At 44.2% G+C, this 13,959-nt stretch overlaps 1 protein-coding gene across 1 annotated transcript in view; it reads left to right on the top strand.

Annotated features, from left to right (window-relative positions):
* Positions 1 to 12,767, top strand: part of LOC126192560 (uncharacterized) — a 136,607-nt gene extending 123,840 nt beyond the window's left edge. Inside the window, exon 5 of the transcript XR_007538479.1 lies at positions 12,634 to 12,767. The gene's annotated coding sequence lies outside the window, so the exon portion shown is untranslated. The remainder of the gene's footprint in view (positions 1 to 12,633) is intronic.
* Positions 12,768 to 13,959: the final 1,192 nt, after the last annotated feature.

Below are 13,959 nucleotides of genomic sequence, written 5' to 3'. Positions count from 1 at the left end.
CTACCCTTTTGCTATATGTTTAAATTTCCCCCAAAAATCTCACTGTTGTTTGTTTTGGGTTTTAACGAGCTTTCTGTACCTAGTATTATGTGAGCCTGCTTGCCCATAGGTGCGGATCAATTTCTGGCATTTTGTGGCGAATGCTTCGGCAGTTAACCAGTAGGATTTTAAGTCTTTGAATCAAACACATGTTGTTCTCCTATGGCTATCGTTATCTGAAGTGGAAGGAGTGTCACTTAAAAAAAATACCAGAGGTTGAAAATACCGCTTAAGCTGTAAATTTCTTTTATTATCACGACCAGTTTCGAGCTCTCATAAGCCCATCCTCAGGTGTCGCAACTGTGCTGTGCAATGGGCACGGCGCTCGGGGGCCACAGCATAGTTGCGACACCTGAGGATGGGCTTATGAAAGCTCGAAACTGGTCGTGATAATAAAAGAAATTTACAACTAAAGCGGTATTTTCAACCTCTGGTATAATTCTCAGTTGCGGATGTTCTTCCAACAGGACTGTTTGAGTTAAAAAAAATACTTATGTGCACACCACACACAGTCAGTTATATGGGTAGGAGCAAGTTATTTGTAGTGCGCACTTGACCCATTTAGGGGGACTCTACAGTTCTCAACCATATTGTGCAGGATTAGGAAGTCTCAGCTTAGCTTGTCACAGAACCTTTGCAGTCTCTGTTTCAACAACTGAAGAACGACCTTAGGGCCTAGATGGCAAGCATTGGATGTCGCAATGTGTGTCAACAGGCTGGAGTACGCTGCACCTTGTTCTCTCAATGGGTGCCAGAAAAGCCTCTTTCACATGCAGAATGAGACGCATACATACTTTCGTTAATTAGTGTTTGTGTGCTGCTCTGTCTACTGTATTATACTGGACATAATTTACTTTTACTATATTATTATTATTATTATTATTATTATTATTAAGCAGGAGCCAGAGCAAAATTTTATGCCAACTTTCTCTTAATGACTACTGAAAGTAACCCTGTTTGATTTGCAGCCAAAACACTGTAGGATATTAACTGCACACCATTATAAAGCATGTGGTTAATATAACTATACACATCTATTGTCAAGTAGCAAGAATATGTATGGAAATCCAAAAAAAAGGGGAAAGAAACCTGCATGCAAACCTGGTAGCACTCCAATAAAAACCAGGAAATGGACCTTCCAGTTACAAAGATCGTCACTGAAATACTATCTAGATGATGAAATAGTTCACATGTTAACAACTACATGCTAGTGTCCAATTGGGACAATATTTTGGCAATTGGCTACTTTGCCGCCACCAGCTGTGCTGATTAATTGACTGTTTAGAAGCTGCGTGGCACTTATCCCCCTTTCCCTTGGAGCTGTTGCTCTGCCTATGGCCTATGCCCAGAGGTGGAGAGGAGTTCCAGAGTATTCTATGGCTGCAGGCATGTTATTCTGACCATGCACCGCACCCAGGGATACAAGCTGGCTGTATCTTTGTTGCTGCTCCATTTACCCTCGAAGTCAGTTCATCATGGGATATCTCCTTCCTCCTCTTGATCAGACTAAGTGTGGATTGTCAGTCTTTACTGAGGACGTAGCCAATATTAAGACTGATGAATAGTTCCACATACACAAATCTCGATAGATTTTTTAATGACACAGTCCCAGAAGTGGGATTTCTGTGTCAGAACCTTAGTGTGGTCATAATCCATTCCACATGGCTCCGACAGCTAACGCTCCTTGACTGCTGACTTGTTAGGCTGCTGCAGTCTCGTGTGCCGTTAGTGTTCTCGGCAACAATCTTTAACAATATGCATTGACTCACCTACATATGTCTTGCCTCATTGGCAGGGTAACTGATAGAACCTAGATTTCCATAGTCAGACGGAGGGAAGAAAGATATAAAAGTATCGGACCAGCTCCAAAGCTGTCAGTTCATCAGCGCACCTGATGATGGCAACGTGATCGCTTTCTGAAATATTGTGCTCATTGGACACTGTCATCCAGCGGTTCTCCCATCAAGTATTTCGTCATAAATAACGCTGGGAGAAGCTAAATAATCACACCACGTACAGCATGAAAAGATTTCATAGGCTGCGCCACTGGAGGAACTGTTTGCTGAGAACCTTTACTTTCTTTATGATACCGAGAGGAATGTGTGGTGCCAAACTTCACCAAGGTAACATAGCAGGGAGAAGAATCAACAAATGTCGCAGCCCAGCTATGGTAGGAAAGGAGTACTTGCTGGTGCTTGGCCTTGACTAACAAAGAACACAAGATTACAGCTGGCCGGCCATCTACATCTACATGAATACTGTGCAATTTACATAAACACCTGGCAGAAGGTTCATTGAACAACCTTCAGACTATTTCACCACTGTTTCACTCTGGAACAGTGCATGGGAAAAATGAACACTTAAGTATTTCCATATGAGCTTCAGTACCTCTTATTTTATTATTATACCTCTTATTTTTTATTATTATTGTTTTAGTGACTGCCACCCCAACTCGCTCAACACATCCTTGACTCTCTCGCCCTATTTCGCGATAATATAAAACGAGCAGCCCTTCTTTGGACTTCTTTTCAGTTTCCTCCATGAGTCCTATCTGATAAGGATCCCATATCGCACAGGAATGCTCTAGCAGAGGACAGACAGATGTAGTGTAGTCAGTGTCTTCAGTAGACTTGGTGCACCTTCTAACAAGGGAACCTCCCCATCGCACCCCCCTCAGATTTAGTTATAAGTTGGCACAGTGGATAGGGCTTGAAAAACTGAACACAGATCAATCGAGAAAACAGGAAGAAGTTGTGTGGAACTATGAAAAAAATAAGCAAAATATACAAACTGAGTAGTCCATGCGTAAAACAGGCAACATAAAGGTTAGTTTCACTTCAGGAGCGCCGTGGTCCCGTCGTTAGTGTGAGCAGCTGCGCAACGACAGGTTCTTGGTTCAAGCCTTCCCTCGAGTGAAAATTTTATTTTCGCAAAGTTATGATCTATCCATTTGTTCATTGAAGCCTCTGTTCACTGTAATAAGTTTAGTGTCTGTGTTTTGCGACCGCACCGCAAAACCGTGCGATTAGTAGACGAAAGGACGTGCCTCTCCAATGGGAACCAAAAACATTTGATCGCAAGGTCATAGGTCAACCCATTCTTCCACAGGAAAACACGTCTGATATAATCTATACGACACTGGTGACGGCATGTGCGTCACATGACAGGAATATGTTGTCAACCCACCTAACTTGTACACTTGGCGAATGGGTAAAAAGATTCTCCTACCTTGCCCGATTTAGGTTTTCTTGTGGATGTGATAATCACTCCCAAAAAACTGATCGCATCGGACTGACGGACGGACAGATAATAATTGTCTGAAAATAGAAAATTAAACTTTTCACCCAAGGGAAGACTTGAACCAAGGACCTTTCGTTCCGCAGCTGCTCATGCTAACCACGGGACCACGGCTCTCTTGAGCTCACACTCTCCTTGTTGTTGAATATGTTGCACATGGACTACTCAGTTTGTATATTTTACTTATTTTTTTCATAGTTCCACACAACTTCTTCCTGTTTTCTCGATTGATCTGCGTTCAGTTTTTCAAGCCCTATCCACTGTGCCAACTTATAACTAAATCTGGGGGGTGGGGGTGCGATGGGGAGGTTCCCTTGTAAGTGCCCTACCAGTAAAATGCAGTCTTTGATTTGCCTTCTCCACAACAGTATCTATGTGACTGTCCCAATATAAGTTGTTCGTAATTGTAATTCCCATGTGTTTAGTTGAATTGACAGACTTTAGACTTGTGTTCCTGCACGTGGGAATGGACTGATGGCATCACAAGGGCCACAGCGGACTTTGTACAAAGGAAGGTCTCTGGACATCAAACTTAACTCTAGCGTATGTCTGACAGACAACCTTCTGATGCGCCCTGCAAGACTATCATCAGTCTCACAGCCAAGTAACTGGAGGAGGACGTGGCCTCAGTTCTGAAGAAATTACTCAGTTTTGCACCGACTCCTAAATCCGCTACTACCGTGGGCATCATCAGCACAATGGAATAGGCAGCTGCAGAACTTCCACCTGAGGCAGCTAAGAAGTATATCACGAAACCTGTCTTGCTCTTACGTGAACAAACAAAAAAAAAAAAACCCTATGGAACTGAACATCACTAGTAGGGAGTGACAGCCATATGGGAACTACGACAAGATCAAGTCGCCAAAGGCAGTGCCACTGTAGTCCTATCCCACCAGAATAACGTGAAGACTAGGTGGGTCCTGCATGAGATTTTCACTCTGCAGCGGAATGTGCGCTCATATGAAACTTCCTGGCAGATTAAAACAGTGTGCCGGACCGAGACTCGAAGTCGGGACCTTTGCCTTTCGCGGGCAAGTGCTCTACCATCTGAGCTACCCAAGCACGACTCACGCACCGTCCTCACGGCTTTACTTATGCCAGTACCTCGTCTCCCACCTTCCAAACTTTACAGAAGCTCTCCTGCGAACCTTTACTTCTGCCAGTACCTCCTACCTTCCAAACTTTACAGAAGCTCTCCTGCGAACCTTACAGATCTAGCACTCCTGAAAGAAAGGATATTGCGGAGACATGGCTTAGCCATCATCTCATTCTGGAAACATCCCCCAGGCTGTGGCTAAGCCATGTCTCCGCAATATCCTTTCTTTCAGGAGTGCTAGATCTGTAAGGTTCGCAGGAGAGCTTCTGTAAAGTTTGGAAGGTAGGAGGTACTGGCAGAAGTAAAGCTGTGAGGACGGGGCGTGAGTCGTGCTTGGGTAGCTCAGATGGTAGAGCACTTGCCCGCGAAAGGCAAAGGTCCCGAGTTCGAGTCTCGGTCCAGCACACAGTTTTAATCTGCCAGGAAGTTTCAAGGTGGGTCCTGCTTGAATACAGTGCACAATGAAAGAATAACACTGATCCTACCAAGAGGGTGCAGAGGAAGACTATGGCACTTCTCAAAGAACCCTGCTTGCCTGATGAAGTTGTCAAGAAGTTATGATAGAGAGCATAGATCCTTGGCGGGCGCTTTTTTCTGTTTCTTACGCCTCATTTGTATTTTTATTGCTATTTACATGGATTTATGAATGACAAAAAACAGAACATATATTTGGGTTAGTAGAAGATTCTATTCCATGTCTTACATAAATATTACATAGAGACAGTGCAATGTTATTTCTTTATCGTAATAATCAACTATAAAACTTTACATTATTATGAAAGTGAACAATGCATACACATTTCTTTGTAACGTCTTATTCTGAGTCCACGTGTTTACAGTTTTCACATGTGTGTCTGACAGTCACATGCCGTTTGCAGACGAAATTGCGGCAAAAATCACATTTGATTGTAGTGTTTATGTTCTTAGTATGTCCGCAGTTTACACATCGTCCACGCTTCTTTGAAGAAGACTCTCCAACTTTTGCTACTTGTGCTTCTTTGTAAGTTCGAAGGAAAACTGAAATGTCAGATGGTAGAGATGGAACCTCAGCTCTATGTAGCATATGTGGTTTCATTAGGGTATATAACAAGCCTTTCAGGAATATTCTTCTCGGGATTTTAGGATACTTAGAGTTTGCATGGTAGATTATTTGAACATTCATACTTGCAATGTCTATCAGCGCAAAAAATATTGCCAAAGGCCATCTTCTCGTAATTCTTGCTACAGAATAGGAGGCACACATTTGATCAACAGTGTCAACTCCTCCTTTTGTGGCATTACAGTCCATAATGATTTCAGGCTTGTTGCTTTCTTTGCTGATAGCTTCAGTATCATGCATCGTAGGTAGAACAATCACAGCTGCATTCTTTTTAGGTACGTAGGACACCAGAGTACCAAAATAAAGACGAATTTTGTACTCTATCTTTCTTTGGCGGGAATTCTGGCGGAATCTCACGTTTATTTTTCCTCATTGTTCTAATGAATGTGAGTTTCCTGGTCAGTAAGGAGAGTGCTAGTGCGTAACTGGTATACCAATTGTCCACAGTCACGTTCCTATTGCTTCCTTTTATATGACTGATAAGCCTGCTGACCACATCTGAAGGAGAATTTGAAACAGCATATAGCCCTTGAGGTTGCTTGCCACAATAGATCTCCCAGTTACTGGTGTAAATAGTTTTCGCATCAGCGTGTTCGGTCAGAGAGCTGGTTGGCCTCTGTAATAAAAAACTGAGTGGAAGGATGAACAAACGAACTTGACCGGATGTCATGTGGCGTCCGCAACGACCAAACACAACGATCAACAACGAACAAAGTGAAAAAAGTATACGAAAAAAAGCCGTTCTAGGCGCTTCAGTCCGGAACCGCGCGACTGCTACGGTCGCAGGTTCGAATCCTGCCTCGTGCATGGATGTGTGTGATGTCCTTAGGTTGGTTAGGTTTAAGTAGTTCTAAGTTCTAGGGGACTGATGACCTCAGTGCTCAGAGCCATTTGAACCACCAAAGAGAGCAAACATCTTTATTCCATATTTTGCTGGTTTATTTGGGATATACTGACTGAAGTTACTGCGTCCTGTAAATGCTTGTAACTTTTCATTCACAGTTACGAATTCGCTCACGCTGTAACTGTTATTGCAGTTTCCAATAAACTCGTCAAGAATTGTTCTAATAGCGGTTAACTTGTTCGTTTCTTGTCTCGCTTCTTGTGTTCTTTTATCATCAAATCCGAGACACCGTAACAGGAACAGAAAAAGCTTGGAGCTCATCACAGCTCTAAGTATCTGCATGCTTGAGCCATCAGTCGTCCAAAGTTTATTCACATTTGTATGGTTAGCCTTCTTCGTTCCTAAGATGTAGATCAATCCAAACAACGCCATTATTTCATCTCTCGTCGTGTCTTTGGCATCGTTTTCTTTCACATAATTTACACTTGTCTTTTTATGCTGAATATACATTTTAGTACATTTGACAACCTCATCGATCATGTCAATGCTGATTATTTTAGTGGATGCACTTATATCATACTTGAGACCCGTGACTATGGCTTTCGGTTCGGGAAGTATCTTCACAATGTTCTTACTTTTTGTCTTTGTTGCAGCTGCACTGCAAGATTTCTTCCACTTACACGTTTTATCCCTCCCAATATAATACTTGTCATTTGAAACAGACTCTACATCACTTTCTTCGGCTTCAGAGGCACATTCTTGCTCACTTGTTGAATCATGGTCACTCTGTGTGATCACTCCTTCTTCGTTTCAATCCCGTCTCCGGCCATCCTGATTTAGGTTTTCCGTGATTTCCCTAAATCGTTTCAGGCAAATGCCAGGATGGTTCCTTTGAAAGGGCACGGCCGATTTCCTTCCCAATCCTTCCCTAACCCGAGCTTGTGCTCCGTCTCTAATGACCTCGTTGTCGACGGGACGTTAAACACTAACCACCACCACCATCCTTCTTCGTCCTCACCTTCACAATCATCAAACTCGAAATTTGATACGAGAAAATCTGAATCCTCATTGAGTAACCACTCAACATCAGCGTCATCAAGGCATCTTTTAGTCCTATAAAAGCAAAAATAATTATAAAATATGTAAAACAATTAAGCACTATAACGTTAAGGTTTCGTACAGCACGTAAAACGAAACAGAAATACTTACTGGTATCGCGACATCAGCAGGCGCGCGGCGCGCTTTGTGCGCCAACTGCACACAGGCAAAAGAAATATGAAGTAACTCCACTTGTAACAATCACAGACAGAAACGAACGTTCACAGCAGAAGTCAAGACAACAATGAAGGACTACACGAGAGAAAAACACAGTGGTACCAACTGATTATATTTCATAGAGATTTTTTAAAGAGTTGCGCACTCCTTGCGCCAGCGCGCCCGCTCGAGGGTTCACAAAGATGGAACGCTTTTATACCGCACTGTTAGCATCACTGGTGCCCTGACGTTCTCAGTCGCTCGATACTTGGAGGATATGCTTAGACATTTTATCATATTCGTCCACATCATGCTTACAACACTGCAGATTTTGTTGGATGTCTTAACAACTTTCGGCTTAAGGATACTGACATCTTTTGTGAGCTTTGGCGCACTCTCTCGTTTTCATCAGAGTGTCTTTACAAGAATTCTTAGAAATTATTGGCCAAAAACTTGACATAAGGCCGACCGACCTTTTTAATCATGTCTTGACATTGGCATACGTTCTTTTCGACAGTGGTTACTATGATCAGAGGGAAGGAGCAGCAATGGAGGGAGTTCACTTTCATCAGTTATCGCCAACATGAATAGGGAACATTTCGAGGAGGAAGCCCTGGAACCAGCCCAGTGAAAACTTACCAGTACACGTCATTTCCGGTATTCTGACAATACCTTCGTTCAAATGGCAACATGGAAGATGCAAACCGAATGATTTCTTCATACATCTCAGTTCGATATATCAGACCATCAAGTTTAACATGAAAGTTTAAGTGGATGGAGTGTCCTCTGGACGTTCCGGTAAGAAGAAAAGCGGACGTTACGCTGTACCACAGCATGTACTGTAAGAAGACACATGCTGACCTATACCTACTCGCAGACAACTGCACCTCATAGCGCAGAGGAAAGGGGTATTCAGACCGGTGGTAAATAGGGCTCGCATCCTGTTTATGAATAGAGAATCCACTTATTAACTGCGTGCAGTTTGTGTTATAGAATGAGTACACCGGCTGCCAACCGACATCCTCTCCTTGCTGCCCATGGTACAGCTCTACAGAGACAATGAGACAACATAAAAATGGCTAAAAAGATTACAACAATGGCGACGAGGAAACTTCAGTGAAGAAAAATTTTCTTGCTTCTCTTGTGTTTCAGATTGCAGGGGTTTCTAAGCTTTGCTTGTATTTTGCTATAAGTATTTGTGTAAACTGTGGCTACCTCGCCCCCTCTACCCCCCTGCCCCCGTGCCTCAGCCGCAGACGGCCATTGTACTGGATCTAACATAAGCTTTTCAGAACCAACAGATTGCTGCCGACAGTAGAAACACGCCCAAAAACACGCCCAACAAGTGCCGCAGCCCAGCATACCTATGTTCTGATAATTTAACGACTCAGAAGACGAATGGCACAAATAGCGGACACTGTTCCAAGCTCATTGTGCAGTCTATCGCGTTCAAGGTACTGTGAAGCTCCAATACTTTCTTTAGATTGCCGGTTCCCCGGTGTTCAGGTTATTACAAAAACTATTCCCAACTGCATCTCCTGACGAACTAAGTCATGACGAAGTAACCGCTGCATTGACCAAGTACTATGAGCAACAAGTTCAAGGAGCTGCAGACAAATTTCAGTTTTTTCGTTTACAGATAAAGCCAGAACAGACATACTGTCAGTGGTACACAGAATTGATGGGCATGACTGGGAAGTGCAAATTTAAGTGTAGTTGTGGCAACTATTACAGTGACCACATGATTCGACACGCTATAACATTCACTGTCACCAATAGTAGCATACGGGAACAGATCCTAAGTACTCTGATTCTTCACTTCCCCAAGTACTGCAAATCTTAGAGCAATGTGATTTAGGTGCCGTAGCGGCCGATAAGTTTGACCAGGCCCTGATTTGTAGGGTCGAGTCGCCTCTTGCTCGCGACCGCCTCAAGCAGCCACAACAATGAGAGCGTACACAGCCACGTGGACAGCCATGAAACATGTAAACAGACCTGTGAACTTAGTGAAGTCTTGCCCTAGATGTTTTGCTTGCCATAAAAAATAAAATTGTCCATCACGTAACGCGACGTGTTACACGTGTGGAAAGAAAGGCCATGTTCAAGCAGTTTGCAACGGCACAAAAACGCCAATTTTGCCCGCTCTCAGAAAAAACAGGCTAGTGCGCATGCAGTGAACGTTGTGTTTTCCAAACCGACAACAGGTTCTGGCAAACGTAAGATTCAGTTGTGCCTCGTTCTCGCCCTAGTGCTGAGCAACGACATTCTAAAAACTATTTGCCTCATTACGTATTGATGGCCGTCGTGTGAACTTTCAGTTAGACACAGGTGCCTCCATAACCTTGCTTAATCATGCCACGTACGAACAGTTAGGCTCACTACGCCTTTCTAAATCTAGTAAGCACCTCACTGCTTACAACAGATAGGAAATTCCAGTGCTTGGACAGTGTAGTTTGCCTGCCATGTACACATCTTACACCAAGACAGTGAATTTTATGGTGTTAATCAAGAGACAGTGAGAACATCTTCGGTTTAGATGCCTTTGATTTGTTTGGCCTTAGCATCCAAGACAATGTACTTTCCATCGGCTTTTGATTTTTAAGAATTCCCTTAACTGTTTTCCAAAGCAGTGGGAAAAACTAATAACTTTTTAGCGCATATTACATTGAAAGACAATGCACAGACTAAGTTTTTTTGGGACCACCCCATTCCAATTGTTTTACGAGACGAAGTAGCTAGTGAATTGAAAGAATGGCAAGATAATGGTGTGATTGCTTCCATTCAAGCACGTAATTGGGCAAGTCTGCTGGTTTTGTTGCCTAAGCCTTCTGGTCGCATTCGCATTTGTGTTGTCTTCAAGCCTACAGTCAATCCACAGACAGTAGTTGACATCCGTTACCTCGCCCTGAGGAACTCATGGATGGGCTTGGCGCAGGACGTTACTTTTCTAAGACAGGTTTGCGTGATGCCTATTTGCAAATTCCATTGGATGAAGAATCACGGAAAGTGTTTGTTGTAAACACACATTTAGGACTGTTCAAGTATTTGTGTTTGACCTTCGGCAGTGCTTCCGCACCCACAATTTTTCAATGTTACTTGGAACAGCTGACTGCAAAAGTGCCATTTTGTTCAAACTACCTTGACGATATTGTCGTGTCAGGTCGTACGCCAGAAGAACAGATTGCCAATTTACGTGCTCTTTTTCGAGTGTTGTCAGAGGCAGGACTCAAGTGTCGTCTCGAAAAGAGTGAATTTTTTCAAACTGGACTACAGTAGTTAGGTCATGCGATAGACAGTCAGGGTGTGCACCCCCTCCAATCTCATTTCCTTGCAATCCGTGACCTGTCTGTTCCTCACAATGTGTTTGAACTGCAGTCGCTACTAGGCGAGATGACGTATTACATTCCGTTCATACCCATTGCCGCTCAGAACGCGGCTCCATTACATTGCTTGTATCGCAAAGATGTGCCACTTGTGTGGTCTAAAGACTGTCAAGACGCGTTTCAGAAACTCAAAAACGCTGTGCTTAGTGGCAGATGTTTAGTGCATTTTGACACTGCCAAGCCGGTAGTTTTGCAAGTCGATGCTTATTCCTACGGAATCAGCGCTGTGCTTTCGCACAGAATTGGTGTACAAGACAGACCTATTTCGTGACAGATCACAAAGCTTTGCAGCCCTTGTTTCATCCATCAAAGCTGGCTCCTATATGCACTGTTCAAATATTGCAACGATGCTTTCGCGATATCGATATGAAATTTTGTAGAGACCTACAGCAAAGCATGGCAATGCAGACGCCCTATCTCGCCTTCAGATTGGCCCAGACACTGATTTTGACGCCTCTGCCACACCTTGTTGCCAAATCGATGGTCAGGAGTGTGAATTGCCGGAATCTTTTCCTTTGAACTACAGAAAAATTGCACAGGCCACGGAAGCAGACCAGATCTCAAGATTTTGTTGCATTATATTCGCAAGTCTTGGCCTCGTTCATTGAACAGTATCCAGAAGTCAGTTGTGCGTCGATATTTTGCACGTCAGCATAGCCTTTCCGTTCAACAAGGTGTGATTCTAGTGCAAAATGACAGTGGATAATCCCGTGTGTTTAGTCCCAAAGTGCTGCAAAAGGATGTGTTGTGGTTGCTCCACCAAGGACTTTGGGGAATTGTTCGCACTAAACAGTTAGCGTGCCAGCACTGTACTTGGCAAGTCATGGAGGCCCACATTGAACAGATATCACAGTGTCACGCTTGCACGGAGCACCAATCCTCTGCGCTACAGACATTCTCAGCTTGACCTAAGGCTCAATCGCCATGGCGACGAGTGCACACAGACTTTGCAGTACCATTTTGGGACACTCGTTGGCTCATAGAGGTTGACTCTTTTAGAATGTTCCCATTTGCGGTGCCTGTTCCTTCTACCACATCACATAGCACCATTCAAGCGGTGTCCTCAATATTTTGCATCAAAGGTTTGCCAAAAGTACTTGTGTCAGACAATGGACCACAGTTCACTCACATGACTTTGCACAGTTTTGTGTACGCAACGGCATTCGTCATCTAACAAGTGCTCCGTTTCACACGCAGTTCAGCGGAGAAGCGGAACGCTTCGTACGCACTTTCAAGCAACAGATGGACAAGCTTTGCGGCACTCACACACGGGAACAGGCCCTGCAACTCTTTCTCGCCTGCTATTGCTTCCACCCACGAGACGGACCACTATCACCGACGGAACTTCTGCGTGGCCGCCGCCGTTTGTTGCTGCTACACTTGCTCCACCCACTGCAGCATCTGGCGCCGCCAATGGTCCGCAAGTATCTCTTTGTGCCATGCGATCTTGTTCTTTTCAGGGCTTATGGTAACCGTGGACGCTGGGAAAGAGGAGTAATCCAGGAACTCAATGGCTCTTACATGTACTTAATTCCAGGTCCCGATGGTTTGCGGCGCCGCCACCAGAACCAAATTCGCGCATGCCATTTTCCCGGTGATTCTGCTGCTTTTCTTCCCCCAGAACCACGACTTGACGGGACCGCGCAGCCTTTGCAGCCCCTGCTGGTGCAATCAGGGCACCCCAGGAGGGGAGGATGGACGATGCGCCCTCTCCTCCGCCGTTCCTGCTCGCCAACCGCCATCGCAATCACCATGGCCGTCGCCGTCATCGCCCCAGCACACGCCTCCAGGCCTGGACGTGTGCCCTGGCAGCAGTTTTCTGGAGGATGTTTCTGTTGCCTTGCAAGCCAGATGGCGGGGTATGGTCAGGAGTTCACCGTCCTCCACAGTCATGGCTCTTGGCCCATCATAACATCCAGCATCCTGCCTCCCTCCCCATTGTCGTTTGCAACCTCAATACACGACAGCGGTGCGGCATCTTGGGGGGGGGGGGGATGTGCTGGTGTACGCTGGCGCCAACATACCATGCTGCATAGAGGTTATGAGAGTATCAAAAGAGGCCAACGACAAGACTCCCTGGAAACACGCCGCCAACGCCCTTTCAGCTGCCAGTATTTAGGATCGCCGCCACGGACTGGAGGGACAGACACTTCAGTTTAGCCAGTTAGTTAGATCCTATTACACAGGTTAGTTTGAGTCTATACATCATGTGAGTCCCAGCGTGTCACCGTGATGGATCTGCAAACTAAGTCTCTAGCACAGAGACAGGCAGCTCATAGCAACCTTATAGTGAACATAATGGATCCCTTCTTGAACAGCATTGAGGCTATGTGGACTATACAGAAGAGAGCTTGTACCATAGCACATGGAAACCTAAGTTGAGTAGCTCTTTGTTTATTAATAAAGAACCCAGTTATTAATTGCATGCAGTTTGTGTTATAGAACGAGGATACCAGCCGCCGACTAACATCCTCTCCTTGCTAGTAGTAGGGCAACCTTCACGTCACTCCTCTCTCCATTGTTGCCAAATTCATTCAAGATGGCGGCGATACGTAATCCAAGATGGGGGCATATAGACTTGGCAACATCGCATGACGTCATCCAAGATGGCGGATTATGGCGGGAGAATAGTCCAATTGTGCTACATCCACTAACCTAACCTCAAGAAAAAAAGGCGGGAATTTTTAATTTTGGCGGGGAAAATAGGCAAATTGCGCTACGTCATTCATTAACATTCATTATCATTTATTATTATTTATTATCATTTATTATTATTTATTATTACTGACCTGCCTCCACTAGAAAATTCCCTCCAAATACAAATTCCAGCACGATAATGGCTGCAAAACCTTACTTTTGTTTATTATTCATTATCATTTATTAACATTCATTATCACTCAGTGTCATTTATTATCATTCATTATCATTTACTATCATTCATTATCAT

The sequence above is a fragment of the Schistocerca nitens genome, chromosome 1, assembly GCF_023898315.1.
Source record: "Schistocerca nitens isolate TAMUIC-IGC-003100 chromosome 1, iqSchNite1.1, whole genome shotgun sequence".
NCBI lineage: Eukaryota > Metazoa > Arthropoda > Insecta > Orthoptera > Acrididae > Schistocerca > Schistocerca nitens.
This window is presented reverse-complemented; position numbering and strand designations above follow the sequence as displayed.